Raw genomic sequence first — 16,044 nt, forward strand, 5'->3', positions numbered from 1 at the left:
CTTGGTTTTCGCCTACCTCGTAGCAATCGGCACAACTTTGTTAGGGTTGCGGTTAGGCATTGTTTGACCTTGTGTGGGGGAGGGGAGGTGTGGCCATCACCTGCCCCTCCATGCTTAAGGGTATTCCGTTAAAGGAATCTGGGGGTATTGATCTAGTCTGAAGCCCAGCTGGGGGCTAGGGCCTTGACAGGACCCCGACAGGAACACCAGGGGGAGCTTGAGTTGGTTCGCATCGACAGGGCTCCCCCTACCGGTGGCTTACCCTTACTGGACTTCCTGAACAATGGGCAGGAGTCAGATATAGTCAGGTCCAATCAATGCCTAAGCCAATACCGCTCACATTCTGTAATTCAATAAAGTTGTGGTCAAAAATTTGCCCAATAACATAAACCTAATATCTGTGTCCTTGTGTGAGTTATTTCTGACGAGGGGGTGGCTGCAGGGTCTTGACACGCAACTGCCCCCCTGCACCCCATGGCTATATGCATGTGTGTGTGCAAGGGGGGGTGCTATTGAGGTTTGAAAGTCTAACACCCACCCACCCACCCACCCCTTTTGTGTGCCAGTATCGTTGTGTGGTTCTCTTTAACCTGGACGGATGCTGCATCAACATGGAAGAAGCCCTCGCTTAACAATCCAAGTCAATATACTGTATGTTTACTTGGAAGTAAGTTTCACCGTGTTCAGTGGGATTAAACCCATGTTAGCATCCACAGTAGTTTTCCCAGTAGTGATGTATGGAAGTGAGAGCTGGACCATAGAGAAGGCTGATCGCCGAAGAATTGATGCTTTTGAATTCTGGTGCTGGAGGAGACTCTTGAGAGTCCCATGGACTGCAAGCAGATCAAACCATTCTGAAGGAAATCAGCCCTGAGTGCTCACTGGAAGGACAGATCCTGAAGCTGAGGCTCCAATACTTTGGCCACCTCATGAGAAGACTCCCTGGAAAAGACCCTGATGTTGGGAAAGATGGAGGGCACAAGGAGAAGGGGACGGCAGAGGACGAGATGGTTGGACAGTGTTCTCGAAGCTACCAGCATGAGTTTGACCAAACTGCAGGAGGCAGTGGAAGACAGGAGGGCCTGGTCTGCTCTGGTCCATGGGGTCACGAAGAGTCGGACACGACTAAACAACAACAAGCATCTACAGGATGCTTACCCTTCTTTACCCTTCTCAGGCTGCAGTCCTAAGCATACTTGGAAATAAGTTGCACAGTAATCAATGAATGAAGAATCAAGCACATAACAAGCTGAACGGCAAAGTGCTAACCTGAAATCCCATGCATGCTTCACTGGGAGTCAGCCTCATTGAAAGCAGAGGAAGTTATTTCCAATTAAACATTAGCCACGCCTTAATTTCCCAAGTAGCGAGAGATTCCAGCAGAGATTCATGGAGGGTTTCTTTTGCTTTGTTTAATTTTCAAATATGCAATCAAGAGGATAGTGTGTGGAGGCAAAGTACTCTCTTACGAATGGATAGCACAGCTGCTAATCCTGCATCAGATTTGCAGAGATTTAAGAATGTATGCACACTGTACCAGTTCCAGAAACACAGTTTCAGTCAATTTGAGTAACAAACTGGGTCTCACACTAAAATTCTAAGTGCACACTTTCTCCCGCTTTCCCCTTCCTTCTCTCCCTCTCTCTCACAAAGAGCAGATTTTAGAACCTGACAACTTTAGAAAGCTGTTTTCCTTTTGAAAAAGAGAGGGTTTCTGGCTCTCGAGGTTGCAAACCCATGCTTGGAAGGATGCGTCTTTGTGACATCTGCTAAAACCGCAGCAGCCGAAGGAGAAGCTGCAAAAGATTATTAGTGTGTGGGGCTACCTCCCTCCTCCGTCAGAATCAACTATGCAAAATAATTTACAGAGATGTGCTCACTTTGCGCAGCATATACAGGCTTTCAGAAGTCAGCCTTTTCCAGTGCACAAATCCAGCGTCATGTGGGCAGTTACTAATGCTACATGCTTGCTGCTTGCTTGAACAAACGCTGCAATGCAGCAGTGGCTGGGCAGCACCAGTGCAAGTCACATGACCAATGCATGTGCCCATGCGGTGACTGCTGGAGTTCATGGCCTGGGCTGCCCGCAACTCTGCCTGCTTGTTTGGGGAGGGGCTTTTCCTAATGAAATGTCTGTGATGCACTCGGAGACTATAACTAGGTAGGACAGCCAAGGCCAGTAACGAGCAAGCAGGGCCGGTGCCAGCTGCTGTGCTACCCCCTGCCCTCCAGCAGCTGCTGCCTGAATTCAACCACCTCATTTGGCCTATTCAGAAAACCAGAACAACAACAACCCACCAAACCACCTCTCTTTTTTCCAGCCCACGACATGCCAAGGGCGACAATAGAGTTGTGGTGTGCGCTCACTCCCTTCTAAACTGGGACTGGTGATCTCATTTCTTGCAGTGTCTCATTATTATGGAGCTCAGCCAAGCTATTCCCATCTATACTTTGTCCCGGGCTTTCAAAGGACTGCTAAAATTGGTGATGTGTTTTGCCACTGAAATTGCAGATCCACCAGTAAAATGACCTCAGGGCTGTTGTGTTGATCCTTTGCAAAAAAAAACCAAACACAGCATGGCCTAATAAAACCAAAGCACCAGGTTTGGAGGGGTACGGGAGCCCAGCTGTTTTGACTGATGTCTATAGATGAGATTAAACAGCTTTGAGATTACTTTATTCATCCCTATCCACGGTTGACCCACTCTGTTTTGTATTTCGCCATTCCCAAAGGGAGAAGGGAACATTTATAAGTGCAAGCTAAAAACACTGCACACTTAATAAAGAGATAAAAATTAAAGCATTTATTTAATCCTGTTGCAAACTGGATGGGTTTTCAGCTCCAGATGGTGTCCGTGACAACCCAGAGCGGGGTGGAGTGGGGTGTTATTCAACTAGGAGCAAATGAAAGAGAGAGGTGGGCAAGACACATTCCTTTCTGTACCCGGACTCATTCCCAAACTTCTTCACCACTTCCACCATTCTCTATCCATTTCAGAGGCCTGTACCTCAGGCAGAACAATAAGAATCTCAAGTGGAGAAATACTTGCCTGCAAAGCAGAGTTTGGAGGGCCACCTTTCATGGACGCTTTAGTTTAGATTCCTGCATTTTAGGGGGTTGGACTAGATGACCCTTGGGATCCCTTCCAACTCTACAATTCTATGGTTCTATAATAATAATAATAATGATAATGATAATAATTTATTATTTATACCCTGCCCATCTGGCTGGGCTTCCCCAGCCACTCTGGGCGGCTTCCAAAAAAAAATATTAAAATATTAAAATACTGTAAAACATCAAACATTAAAAAGCTTCCCTAAACATGGCTGCCTTCAGATGTCTTCTAAAAGTCTGGTAGTTGTTGTTCTCTTTGACATCTGGTGGGAGGGCGTTCCACAGGGCTGGTGCCACTACTGAGAAGGCCCTCTGTCTGGTTCCCTGTAACTTGGCTTCTCGCAGTGAGGGAACCGCCAGAAGGCCCTCGGTGCTGGACCTCAGTGTCCGGGTAGAACGATGGGGGTGGAGACGCTCCTTCAGATATACTGGACCAAGGCCGTTTAGGACTTTCAATGTCAGCACCAACACTTTGAATTGTGCTCGGAAACGTACTGGGAGCCAATGCAGATCTCTCAGGACCGGTGTTATGTGGTCTCGGCAGCCGCTCCCAGTCACCAGTCTAGCTGCCGCATTCTGGATTAATTGCAGTTTCTGGGTCACCTTCAAAGAGAGCCCCACACAGAGCGCATTGCAGTAGTCCAAGCGGGAGATAACCAGAGCATGCACCACTCTGGCGAGGCAGTCTGCAGGCAGATAGGGTCTCAGCCTACGTACCAGATGGAGCTGGTAAACAGCTGCCCTGGACACAGATTCTATTCTATGATTCTAATTCAGTGGGAGGTTTCAGCCTTCTTTAAGCATTTTAAATTCACTTCCGTGGAGGGCCTATGAGGTCATATGTCATGTGCCACCCCTGCCTCCTCCACACTGACCTTCCTGCATTGGGCAGAAAAGTCTGAAGGGGGATTCTGAGCGTGCTTGGCTGGACACACTTACCACCCTCCCTGCACAGTCAGATTTCCTGAACCGAGGGGATATTGTGGGCCAGCTGTTCCTGAAGAAAGTGCCCCCAAACTAAGACTTGTGGCAGGACTTGAATTTGCAGTTTGGGGCAGGGGAGAAGGAGGCTGGCCCAGGGAGGGACAGCAAGAGTAAAAAAAGATGAAGGAGATCCGTGGTGTGCCAGTGGCAAGTCAGATTTGATGCTGGAATTGTGTCTTGAGGCCCTTTGTGCAGCTTCGGAGACTGATTTGGCACTGGAGTGGAGTTTGGAGCCTCTGGTCCACTGCCAGACGGGAGACCAAAGAGAAATCGAAGGGTTTTATGAAGACTAAACCTGCTGACGAACTTGCACTGAGGCCTTTGTGAAACCCCAAAACAAAAAGCCATGCAGGGAACTCTAAGTGGTTTTGGATGATGTACAGTGGTACCTCAGGTTAAGTACTTAATTCGTTCCGGAGGTCCGTTCTTAACCTGAAACTGTTCTTAACCTGAAGCACCTCTTTAGCTAATGGGGCCTCCCGCTGCTGGAGCACGATTTCTGTTCTCATCCTGAAGCAAAGTTCTTAACCCGAGGTAATATTTCTGGGTTAGCAGAGTCTGTAACCTGAAGCGTATGTAACCTGAAGCATATGTAGCCCAAGGTACCACTGTATAGGCCAAATCCCAAATATTGTTTAATGTTGTAACTTCTTGTGGATTCCCCATTTCCCCAGAGCTGAAGGTCTAAAGACAGCTCTGCAGATATGCAACACTAGCAGTTTCAGCTAAGTCAGCTAGAAGCCCTTCTTCCTTCCTCCTATGTCCCCATACCTCATCTTCTCCTTCCTCTACCTTTCCTTTTCCCCCTCTGTCCATTTAAATTTGCAAAATTGCTGCTTCGCACACACATGCCCAGCAGTGCACACATCCAAGACTCTACCCATCAGGTTAATTGTCCACTGCGCGGGTGGGCATCTAGACCCATTAAATAAGCATCAAATTTCTTTTGTGAAGGGCCCTGACCACCCATTCACAGTGATGAAGCGAGCCAAACACAGAACAATATCTGTAATAAATGCTTCATTGTACTATTGAACATAATTCCAGTGATGCCTCAATTCAAGGCAGACATTGACAAATTGGAAAGAATTTGGAGGGAGATAAAAGGACAATGCAAAGTCTAGAAGGGAAGCCAGCTGGAGAATCGAATGAAGGAATCGGGTGTCATTTGCCTTTAGTAAAACGAACGGCACACTGAGGTTAGAGAACATGTTGCAGTTGAAAAATATTAGAAGCCTGAAATAAGAGGGGGGAAATGTTGACCATAACTACTGAGGACAGGCCAAGGAACAATGACTTTCTAATTAAAATAATACAGTTTGAAATTGTTAGGCAAAACTTAGCTGTGTTCAGTTCAGCAGATGAGTGGAAAGGTGGCAAGATAATTTCTTTTGAGTTGGAGAGCTACAGGACGCTCTGGTTTAATGGTGGTGTACACACCAAACATTTAAAGCATGCAGACACACACATCCCACTAAGTCCAGGGAACTGCGATTTGTTAAGGGTGATAGAAATTGTAGCTCTGTGAAGGCTAAACTATAGCACCCAGATTTTTGTGTGTGTAGGGGGTACTCACAGGGCAGTTTACATGCGTGAACTAAGCTAATGAGCTACATGGGGACACGGGTGGCGCTGTGGGTTAAACCACAGAGCCGATCAGAAGGTTGGTGGTTCGAATCCCCACAATGGGGTGAGCTCCCGTTGCTTGGTCCCTGCTCCTGCCAACCTAGCAGTTCAAAAGCACGCAGTGCAAGTAGATAAATAGGTACCTCTCCGGCGGGAAGGTAAACGACGTTTCCGTGCGCTGCTCTGGTTCACCAGAAGCGGCTCAGTCATGATGGCCACATGACCCGGAAGCTGTACGCCGGCTCCCTCGGCCAATAAAATGAGATGAGCGCCGCAACCCCAGAGTCGGTCACAACTGGACCTAGTGGTCAGGGGTCCCTTTACCTTTACCTTACATGTTACAAGTCCTGCACAATCAGGAGTTTACTAAACTTAGCATTATTACACTCCTATTTTCAGAATGTGAAGAAAACAAAAGAGAGAAGCCATTCTCAAGTAATACAATGGGTATTGGGAGGTTTCAAACTCAGGGTCTTCCCTCAGATTTCTTATATACACCACTTGCTCTTCCTCTCCTTCCACTGCTCTACCTCTGTGCTTTTTTTAAAATATAATTTTTATTAGGTTTTTTTTAACATATCATTTTCAACAGTAATTAAACATACTTTTACATCTTATTCAAATTTTTGACTTCCATCAATCCTGTCTGAAAATTTTCCAATGTAATCTCTCAGTACTCATTTCTTATCTTCCCTATTACATTTCAAACTCATAACCAATATCTCTATCTTTTTCTACTTTGTAACACTTCGTATATTTCTCCTTACAAAACTTCTTGTAGTCCTACTAGCGTCATTTGTTGATTACAGTTGCTCTTAAAATAATACATATACTTCTTCCAGTCTTCTGTAAATCTCTGGTCCTGCAGGTTTCGAATCCTTCCTGTCATTTTGTCCAATTCTGCATAGTCCATTAATTTCGTCTGCCATTCTTCTATCGTCGGAATTTCTTCTTGTTTCCATTTCTGGGCTAACAATACTCTTGCTGCAGTTGTTGCATATAAAAACAATTTAACATCTTGCCTATTAATGTCCTGACCTATAATACCAAGTAAAAATGCTTCTGGTTTTTTTAAAAATGTATATTTCAACATATACATCTACCTCTGTGCTTTTTGCCCACCAGGTTTCATACTTCTGGTCATCTCCTATTCAGCTCTGAAGTGGGCTTAGCTACCCACCCCCGCAGATCCTCCATCTACAGAGCCTATACAGAGCCTATGTGCTAAGTTTTAATCCAACTCAGACTGATATATTCCTTCTCACAGAAGCCAGGCTGGGAACATTTTGTTGCTGTCAAGCTTTGTTCCTTGATCAAGCCGGAATTTGGAATGTTAATGGACATTCCTCAGCATCTTTCTGACTCAACCAATCAGCATCCAAAGTTTCCCTGGCACGAAGGAAATGCAATATAGATTTCTGAGATGATTATATAACTCTCCAGTATTACTGTAGATCATTGCAGGCCTGTACCAGGAACTAAGCTGGCTCCGAATGCAGAAGAAATGTAGAAAGCTGAAGCCAGCCAAGTTTGTGGTGTAAGATTACAGTGCAGAGCCAAGTTTAATCAAGGGATTACGGTAACAAAGTCATCGCTCAGCCAATGGAATGAGTACAAACTGGGTTACTATTTCATTCCCAGACTTCTAGTGTCATCCTATGCACAAGAGAAAAAGACGGTCAGATCGCTGCAGAATTTGTGACCCACCCAGCTAACTAACACACTTCTAATATGGCAGGCCATCAGCGACACAATAAATCTATTTTTGCAGTCTGCTTGAGATTACAAAACAAAATAAATCAAGAGGGTTATCAAACACCTGACAAGGTACAATGCATGGTTTAGGGCAGAGATGGGCAGCCTGTTGATCAACTCCAACTCTCATCAGCCCCAATCAACATGGCTTATAGTCTGATGATGGTAGTTGTAGTCAATGGAACTTACCCCAGATAAGTATGTGTATGGGACGTGGGTGGCACTGTGGGTTAAACCACAGAGCCTAGGGCTTGCTGATCAGAAGGTCGGCGGTTCGAATCCCCACGATGGGGTGAGCTCCCGTTGCTCAGTCCCTGCTCCTGCCAACCTAGCAGTTCGAAAGCACGTCAAAGTGCAAGTAGATAAATAGGTACCGCTCCGGCGGGAAGGTAAACGGCGTTTCCGTGCGCTGCTCTGGTTCGCCAGAAGCGGCTTAGTCATGCTGGCCACATGACCCGGAAGCTGTACACCAGCTACCTCGGCCAATAAAGCGAGATGAGCGCCACAACCCCAGAGTCGTCCGTGACTGGACCTAATGGTCAGGGGTCCCTTTATCTTTAAGTGTGTGTATAGGCCTGCAGCTGGAGTGAGCTCTTGCTACTGCTCTATTTCCTTCCCTTGCAAACTCAGCTCAAGTAGCCCTGAGGGTTCCACTCCCCATTAAAATTCTGCCCCATGACAAAACAAAATCCCATGCAAACCAAAACTTAGCGCTGTGTATAAATTATGCAAAGGGAAAAGATCTGCATTGTTAAAAATTTTGCCTGTATATTTACATATGTATTCTTCTACTCCTACTCAAGGAGGAGAGCGGGGGGGGGGGGGAGTACACCACCCAGAACTCCACCCTAGGGCAACGTGCAAGATACTCAGCCACAGTTTCTGCTTCTGATGCTTTGATAGGCTTCAAAGCATGTCAGAGATGCCAACTTGCACAGCTCCAATGGATAGGAAATAATGCTTACTTTTCCTTAATTATTTTTGTGGGGTGGGGAGAGGGAGACAAAGCTGAGATTCACAGCTTGCTACAATTCTGCACTCAGTACTCTAGCAACTTGTGTGGAATCAAAGAACAGTCAGCTTTCAGGCAGCTCCTCCTTCCTCATTGCCTTAGTTGTCTTCTTGTAACAGCAGCAGCACAGCTGCAGTTTCCTAGTTAAGAACTTGCTCTCTCCTGCAGGCATTGCAAGCAACAGATGACATTTCTGGATGCTGTTGAAGCTCAGTGGAAGTCTCGCTCATGGGCCATCTCCTAGTAGAGGGGCCAGATTTAAAAAAACAAAAACAAAAACAGGATTTTTCAGCAGGTGTAGCTTGTTTCACAAACTGCACCTGCTGAAACTCCCCCCTTCTATACCATTGTTAAAGTGGTAGGAGTCCTACTCTTTTTTGCTTTTATCTGACCACAGACATCACTGATTGTATGCGGCTTGTTTTGAGCACAGCCAATACTTCTCTTGCAAAAATGCTTCTCTTAGAAATCCCCTTTGGGGAAGACTCTGTAATCCAAGCCTACCTGGTCTGGCAGGGAAAGCTGCTTCCATCTCTGGCTAGGAACATTCCCCCTCAGAAGCGCATATGCAAAGAGTTTCCTGGGCCAGTCTAGGAAGGAAAAAGTGCCCAATGCACTCTGCACCACCTGTACCTTAGCATTTCCTTTACCTTCCAGGATGCCCAACATGGAAAGGAGGAAGTTTTGGTGAGTCTCTGGAGGTGTTAAGAATGCAAAATACTGAGCAGTTCTCTGTGTACCCACTAGGTTTCACTGGCTACATCACAAAACTCAAGAAGCGTGGAAAGAGAATGAGTGGATGTTTGTGTCTCTGCTTTTCAATCTAACCCACAGTGGCAGGACAAGAGAGTAGGGAAGAACAGAGAAAACTGTGGAGGATAAGCAGCTGCCTTCTCTCCCCCATCAGATGGAGATTAGGGCTGCAATCTGACCCATTTAGCTGGGAGTAAGTCCCATGGACGCGGGTGGCGCTGTGGGTTAAACCACAGAGCCTAGGACTTGCCGATCAGAAGGTCAGCGGTTTGAATCCCCGCGACAGAGTGAGCTCCCGTTGCTCGGCCCCTGCTCCTGCCACCCTAGCAGTTCAAAAGCACGTCAAAGTGCAAGTAGATAAATAGGTATTGCTCTGGTGGGAAGGTAAATGGCGTTTCCGTGTGCTGCTCTGGTTTGCCAGAAGCGGCTTAGTCACGCTGGCCACATGACCCAGAAGCTGTACGCCAGCTCCCTCGGCCAGTAAAGTGAGATGAGCGCCGCAACCCCAGAGTCGGTCACAACTGGACCTAATGGTCAGGGGTCCCTTTACCTTTACTAAGTTCCATGGAAATCAATGTGACCCAAGTAGAAATGCCTGGGCTTGGGGACTGGTAAGTTGAATAAATACAATCACAGACCTTTCAACATGCTGAAATATCTTTCCCATCTTTCCCTTAAACCTAAAATACGCCCCCTGTCGCTTGTGTTATACAAAAGTTCATGTTACACGACCTCAGTTGGCCCTGATGGAGCAATGATGACAAGGCAGCTTCCCAGAACCAGATCACATCAACGTGCTTCTCGAGAAATCTCAGTCAGGAATTCTGTTACATCAACCTCATCTCAGTGTAAGTCACTGAAGCGTGGGTTTTTCATCAGTATAACATGAACAAGCTTGCTTGGAACAGTTACTGAATAACTGTACGGAGGTCAGCATTCAGACGCGCCCTTTCACAACGGCACTCTAGGAGTGTTCCACACAAGAACTTTCTACTTTAGCTTCTGCTCAGTTTCCCGTTTTCAAGTTAGTATCTGCCTGAGCAATCCCAAGTGGGGAAATCTGCCAGGGAGTAGATCAACGCGTTGGCAATATGCCCATGCAAATCCCACCACATCCAAACCCTGTATGGCAAGGGGTGGGAGAAGCCGTTGCTGGAGAAAAGAAAACAAGCAAAGACATACAGAAGAAACACATCCCCATAGCAGCCCTGCCCATAGCAGCCAGTCCAGATGCAGGTCCCAGCATGTATAGCCATGCCATCTACAATACACACACCTGCCAGGCACCCAAACAGCACCACAAACACACGTGGCAGCAGCACCTCGACTGCAGAGAAATCATTAAAATTTACCATGGCTGTAGGCACCTGCCCTCACTTAACGCACAACATCAGAGGTAAAGGGGCCCCTGACCATTAGGTCCAGTCGTGACCAACTCTGGGGTTGCGGCGCTCATCTCGCTTTATTGGCCGAGGGAGCCAGCGTACAGCTTCCAGGCCATGTGGCCAGGATGACTAAGCCGCTTCTGGCGAACCAGAGCAGCGCACGGAATCGCTGTTTACCTTCCCACCAGAGCGATACCTATTTATCTACTTGCACTTTGACGTGCTTTCAAACTGCTAGGTTGGCAGGAGCAGGGACCGAGCAACGAGAGCTCACCCCGTCGCAGGGATTCGAACCGCCAACCTTCTGATTGGCAAGTCCTAGGCTCTGTGGTGTAACCTACAGCGCCACCCACGTCCCACAACATCAGAGAGGTCAATGCAAACAGAAGAAAATGAAATTTCATGGCCATGGCGGAACCGATTACACAGCCACAACAGGGAGAGGAGAAGACCACAGCCCCAAAGATGCTCCTATCTCTCACTGCATGCTCCATAAAGCACTTGCAAGCACCTACAGAGATATGGTAAGGAGCGGCCGAGCAGCCAGGATAGGGGACGCAAAGTAAGAGGCAAGGTGCCAATGAGCAAAGATACACCAGGCATGAAGAAAGCAGGCAACACCACACCTGCTGGTATGACGTTTGGGCATGGAAGATGCCAAGGGGAGGGCCTGCAGGGGTTGCGGCAGCTTCTGCCCCCAGCACCATGGTTTCCCCTTCATACCACCACTGTCCCATCATACCACCATTACTCTTGGGAACTAGGGTGACTGTTTTCCATACCATTCCTTCCCACGCATAGGTCACAACCCAACAAGAGTGTCAAGGTCCAGGAGCCCAGGTATCGCAGATGCCCACTCAGGAATGCGACTCCTCAGCCCTAGAGGGGACCAATGGGTCCACTGAGATGCTGTGAATATCCACTTGGCAGGAAGACTGCTTGCCCCACAGACAAACAGTGGAGCAAAGGGGGTGGGAAGAAGACATATCCCTTTCATGCTCATCCATGGTTGGCAGCTTCACCAAAGCACCTGGGCAGATCCCAGTATCAAGCCAGGGCAGGGAGCTGTCCAGCATGCCAGGGCCTGAAGACACAGCCGAATGGGAGCAGGCAGTAATGCACATACTCTGTCAAGAGGGGAAATGCTATGTTCATGTAGGGGCACAGCTGCCTGCTGCAGCAAGGAACTTTCTCCCCCTAACTCCTCCCAGCTGGCAGATCTGGTGGTTTGGATTTGCTCTGTTCCTTCCATTAATTCTGGCTTGTGTTTTTGGAGAGCACTTTACGGCTTCACTTCTTGGTAACTGGCACGCATTCAGATTTAATTGATGTTCTTTGGATGCCTACCAAATCTTTGTTTATGTTGATCTGCTGCTACGTTTCAGGCTACATATACAGCAGGCAGCCCAGGAATGTAGCAATGCCAGTAGCTTGTGCCTGCACAAATTAGTCTATGTCCCGGCTCCGTTCAATAAGTGCATTTAAGGACAAATCAAACACAGCAACAGGGGGGTGATGCTCTTGCTGTTTCACTGTAAACTACTTGTCATTTCAGTTGACTTTCCACACTTCGGGAAGCAGAATGCTTTTTGCGTGTGTTCACCCAACTATGTTCCATTCACTCAATGGGTGGGAAACTGGATCTGGCCTGAGGGTTGCATCCAGATCTAGCCCACCTTCCATGAGTCGTTTTCGACAGGTGAGCAGGGCCACTCACCTGTCATTCACCTAAAAGCTTAAGAAGAGACTGCAGGATCAGGCCAAAGGCCCATCTAGTCCAGCATCCTGGGATAGTTCAGTCAGTAAAGCAGGAAGACTCTTAATCTCAGGGCTGTGGGTTTGAGCACCGCATTGGGCCAAAAGATTCCTGCATTGCAGGGGGCTGGACTAGATGATCCTCGTTGTCCCTTCCAACTCTACAATTCTATGGTTCTATGGTCAGCCAGATGCCCACTGGAAGCCTGCAAGCGGGACAAGTGTAACAGCACTCTCCCTACCTGCGATTCTAGCAACTGGTCAGAGGCATATTGCTTCTGACTGTGTATGTCACCCTCATCAGTTAATTCAGAATTCTAACAGGCTTATTTCTCATCTTAGCACTGTGGGAATACAGCACTGTATTCCCACAGCACTAAGGTTGGAGATAAGACTCTGCTGCCTTTAAAGAGCAGGCAGAGGCTTTTTGTGATTGCTGTCTTTTTAAAATGACCTGCTGCCTTTGAAAGACTAGGCAGGGAATGTGGTCCCAGTGAAATTTCTCTGCTGCTTATTCAAACTAACTGCGGGAGTGACTCAGTGACACAGTCGCATAGGCAGGAAAGAGAAAATTCACTTGAACCATTTTTAAAATCAGATTTAAAAATCTGCGCTAAAGCACTATGGTTGAACTTTAAACAGGTAAGAGAAAATGTTTTAAGATGGGGGGGAAATAATATGTGGTGACAAAACGGCACTGACTAGAAAACTGGAAGGCAGTGATAGTGATCCCCCCCCCTTAATCACTTTTAAATTTTGTACTAAGGCACTATGATGCTGGTATTTTAATAATTCTTAAGGAGATGGGGTGGGGAAACAGGTGGAAACTTGCAAGCTAAATATCAGTTAAAAAAACACATGGCTAAAATGGCACCAACCTGAATGGTAACAAGAAAGGTAGGCCGAGACACAGGTGGTAGGTCTTGCAACCACACCTCTGAAAGAAGATGGAGGAGGAGACCTTAAGGACAAACTCTTACTCCACTTTCATCACAAATAATAACAAGAGTAGGAAGTGTGGCTAATTTTAAATACAGCTAAGACTTTACGATGGCTTCAACTCAGTGGCGTAGCGTGGGGGGTGCAGGGGGGCCGGACGCACTGGGCGCAACATATAGGGGGGCGCGCGCTCGCACTCGCAGCTCTCTGCCCCTACCTGGCTCACTCACACTCTCTCACGGGTTAGGGGGCGCAAATTACTTGCCTTGCCCCGGGTGCTGACAACCCACGCTACGCCACTGCTTCAACTGAACTTCCAATCCCTTCCGAAGTTGTTGTTGGGCTTTTTCGGTCCAAGATGCCACCTAGTGGGGAACATGCTTTATGAAAGCATGGATTTGCTGGATGTGCTTGGAGGGAGTTGGGAAGGCTCAGAGTGCTGCCTGGACCCCACTATACACTTGACTGGCAGGCTGGCAGCTGGGAAGTATTCTGGCCATTCTGTTATATCCTATCCATGCAAAATTCTATCCATGCAAAACCTATCCATACATGCAAAATCACTGCATGCTGCTGCCCTCAAGTGATGACCCTGCATGCAAACACGATGGGAAGCCCATAAAAAGTGCATTCTTTCCCTCAAAGAATTATGGGCACTGTGGTTTACCCCTCACAGAATCACAGTTCCAAGGAATGCTTAACAAACCACAGTACCCAGAATTCTTTGAAAGAATGAATGTGCTTTAAAGGTGTAATGCGTCCAAAGCCATCGATGCAGCAGAGAATGCTATGACATCACCAGCAGCGTACTAAGATTCAGCTGCCAGTCAAGCGGGCTCCTGTTCATAGAATGGAGAGAGGGTGCCATTTTAGCCTTTGGTTCCATCTTCGGGCTGGCCCTGCATGTGGGGCAGCAGTACTAATACATGATGTTCTAGTTCTAGCCCAGACACCTCTTAGCACAGAGTACAGGGTCAGATTTAAGGTGCTGGTTTTGACCTTTAAAGCCCTTCATGGCCTAGGACCCTCGTACCTACGGGACCGCCTCACGGAGAGCCTCAAGGTCCATAAATAGCAACACCCTAGTGGTCCCGGGCCCTAAGGAAGTTAGATTAGCTTCAACCAGAGCCAGGGCCTTTTTAACACTGGCTCTGGCCTGGTGGAACACTCTGCCTCATGAGACCAGGGCCCTGCAGGATCTGATTTCTTTCTGCAGGGCCTGTAAGACAGAGTTGTTCCGCCTGGCCTTTGGCTTGGAGCCAATCTGATTCCCTCCCCCTCTTTCTTTTTCCTTTTTCCTTTCTCCTCCTGTGATGAGGCTGCATTTTAATATTTTAATGTTTCAATATTTTAATGTTGTATTTTAATCTTGTTTTTAAGTTGTAATCATTCAACTTGTTTTTATTATTGCTTGTTAGCTGCCCTGAGCCCGGCCTTGGCTGGGGAGGGCGGGGTATAAATAACATTTTATTATTGTTATTATTATTATTAAAGGACAGGACCCAGGAAAGAGAATTCAGAGGTGGAGATGGTTTACCATAAGCTTTATTCTCCTTTGTTTTGGAACTGCCGTGCCAGCTGTCAGCCAGAAAGACCAGACTTCTAAAACTGGCAAAACGACTAGACTCCAACAAACGCCATTCTACACAGCCTAGCAAAATAACATTAATCTTTTATTATAATATGATTTTAATTTTCCTTCGCATAATACAAATGTGTTCATGTAAAATCAAATGGAAATCATTTTTAAACAGAAGCAATGTCTTTAACTTTAAATGCCACATGACCTCAAATTTCTTTTGAAAATAAAGACATTGCATGCTATCACAGTAAGATCCTGCTGGTGAGCAACAGCTGAATCCTATTGACATTTTCAATACAATTAAATATTGCTGAAGGGAAACCCCCCCCCCCAACATTGTACTTTGCCACTTAATATGTTTAAGTCTTCAGGGAAAAGCTTGATCTGCTTTTTAAAACAGCAGGGTCCAAGATTGTGAATACGGTCAGCGGCTCATACCTGTTTTGCGGGTTTCATAATAGTTACAGCTGCATCCATAACTGCCTCAAAATAAAGAGTAATAGTGCAATTCTGTACATGCCAAATTAGAAGCCAGCCCTGTTGAGTTAATCACAGACAGGTGGGTGTACTTTGCACTTCCTAAAGAGCAAAATTTCAATTTACCTGGTAGGACTTACTCCTGATGACAGGATTCTGTTAGTACTCTTTCCCACTGCTGGTATGAAGGATAACCTTGCTCCTGACATCACAGTTATCTCGGAACCGACTTATCTTTTCTGTCTTGTGCATGGTGGTTTCATAAGAACGAATATAGTATTGTTTTTAGCAAAAGTTAAGTAACATACCACTAAATTAGCTGTGGATTACCCTGGCATTCGAAACTGCCTTTTCAGCGGGAGTCTTTCATCTTCTGAAGATAAGGCTATAAATGATATTTTCAGCACCTGAAACATTAGCATATATTTATCAATCAATACATAGCAGAAGCCTTCTTCAAAGTGGCTGGAATATGTCCCTTGCAGTTTACCAGTTTCACAATATGATTGGGCATGAAAGATTTGTTTTTCTAACAAAGGTCTGTATGCATTTAGCAGCAGCAATAACAGGCAGGAATTCAACTGGTGAAGCTTAGCACAATATTGCAGCTCTATGCCCGGAAGAAGATTCAGCAGTTAAAAATGTCTGCCTGTTACCAGCA

General features: G+C 46.6%; 1 long non-coding RNA gene across 1 annotated transcript; it reads right to left on the minus strand.

Annotated features, from left to right (window-relative positions):
- Positions 1-2,781: 2,781 nt before the first annotated feature.
- LOC310753037 lies at positions 2,782-16,035 on the minus strand. The gene is made up of 3 exons (XR_014543097.1): positions 15,692-16,035; positions 13,264-13,322; positions 2,782-2,894 (listed from the first exon to the last, which is right to left on the minus strand). It is a non-coding gene; the product is annotated as an uncharacterized lncRNA (long non-coding RNA).
- Between the last annotated feature and the right edge of the window lie 9 nt (positions 16,036-16,044).

The sequence above is a fragment of the Podarcis filfolensis genome, assembly GCF_964270895.1.
Source record: "Podarcis filfolensis genome assembly, chromosome: 17".
In the NCBI taxonomy this organism is placed as follows: Eukaryota; Metazoa; Chordata; class Lepidosauria; order Squamata; family Lacertidae; genus Podarcis; species Podarcis filfolensis.